Source organism: Etheostoma spectabile, chromosome 15, assembly GCF_008692095.1.
Source record: "Etheostoma spectabile isolate EspeVRDwgs_2016 chromosome 15, UIUC_Espe_1.0, whole genome shotgun sequence".
In the NCBI taxonomy this organism is placed as follows: Eukaryota; Metazoa; Chordata; class Actinopteri; order Perciformes; family Percidae; genus Etheostoma; species Etheostoma spectabile.
Genome location: NC_045747.1, coordinates 13,340,673 through 13,342,375, shown reverse-complemented (window position 1 = coordinate 13,342,375; position 1,703 = coordinate 13,340,673). Strand labels below are relative to the sequence as shown.

The 1,703-nt window shown below is 41.9% G+C and overlaps 1 long non-coding RNA gene across 1 annotated transcript in view; it reads left to right on the top strand.

Moving 5' to 3' along the window:
• Positions 1–1,703, top strand: part of LOC116703168 (uncharacterized) — a 14,343-nt gene that overhangs the window by 7,968 nt on the left and 4,672 nt on the right. The window lies entirely within an intron of this gene.

The following is a 1,703-nucleotide window of genomic DNA, read 5'->3' as shown; positions in this document are numbered from 1 at the left end:
TAGACTCACTGTTACAAACAAATTTTTCTGACCGGATAGTTTTAGAACGATCATTAGTCAAGAAGAAAACAAACAATCCTGAAACAAAAATCTGAATTCCTCATCCATAGAGCAAGACAGCGCTATTACGTTCAGGGTGCTAGACCTAGTCACCTTCTAGCTATGAGATTAAGATCCAGTGATTATTTTGCAGACATTCTCGCTATTAAATCTTAAAATGATAATATGAGAACTAACCCTGTTGAAATAAATAAATCCTTTCAGACATTTTATTCCAATCTGTATGAATCTGAGGTTACGTTGGATAAATACCACTGTGACAGCTGATTAAATCAGCTTGACTGGCCTTATCAGCAGAGGAATCAGCGAGCTTGGACAAATTAATTTCTATTGGGGAAGTAAGCCTGGCAGTATATGCAAAAATATGCAAAAAGGAAAATCACCAGGCTTTGATTGGATTCCCTTGAATTTTATGCAGCTTTCTGGGAACATCTGGGCCCTTTCCTTCTTGACATGATTGTTGAAAAGGGTGAATTCTCAAGGTTATGTTAACATAGCCTTGATTTCCTTACTTCTGAAAAAGGACAAGGATCCTACAGAGTGTTCCAGCTATTGGCCCTCTGAGCCTGCTTAACACTGACATAAAAATCTTTACAAAGCTCCTAGCCTGCCGTTTGGAGTCCCATATGTCAAAGTTAGTGAACCCTGACCAAACAGGATTCAAAACGAGACTGGCAGCAGATAATGTTGGACGCCTTCTTCACATTGTGGATGCGGTGGAGGACAGTAAGACCCCAGTGTCACTTCTTCATGCAATGAAAGCCTTTGACAGACTTGACTGGCCATTTTTATGGTCAGTCTTAGAGGTGATGGGCTTTGGTAAAACTTTCATTGGTATGATCAAAGCTTTGTACTCTAATCCCTCAGCCCGAGTCTTAACCGGACCCACCTCCTCCTCTTTATTTCCAGTCTCTAGATCTTTACCCCAAGGTTGCCCCTTGAGTCCTGCACTATTTGTCCTCTCTCTCTAGAGCCGGTGGCTCAAGCCATTTGCCAATCGATTAAGATGTCACCAATATCCATTTGTAGTACACAGCACCATCTCTCATTATTTGCGGACGATGTTTTGGTCTTTTTAAAGAACCCCTCTCAGTCTCTTCCTCACTGTCTATCATTATGCGAGGAGTGTGGAAGCTTATCGGGCTTTAAAATTAAACGGTCAAAATCTGCACTACTTTGTTGAAATGCAACTCAACCATCTTTGCCGACATCCCAATTGTTAAGCAGTTTATATATGTAGGAATTGAGGTCTTCCCCTGCTTGAACCATATCATTATACATAACTATTCTGTTGCTCACATCCAAAACATGAAAATTGATAGGTCTCCCGATGTCGATTCTATGCTTCCTCTCTCCCCACCTGCCGGCTATTGGCATAAATTACAATCAGTAGTATCCAAATTTATCTGGAAAGGCAAGCTGCCGCAACTTAAGAGGTCTACTTTACAGAGGAGAAGAGAGCATGGTGGCCTTTCAGTTCCCAACTCTAAACATTATTTCTGGTCCTTTGTGTTGAGACCCCTTCTCACTTGGTGTGGTCCAGATGTGTCTGTCTGCTGGCGTGCCTTAGAAAGTGCTATGACAGAGCCTTGGCCACTCCATGACGTTCTCTTTGCCAGTATTTCGAACAAACAGTGCCAGCT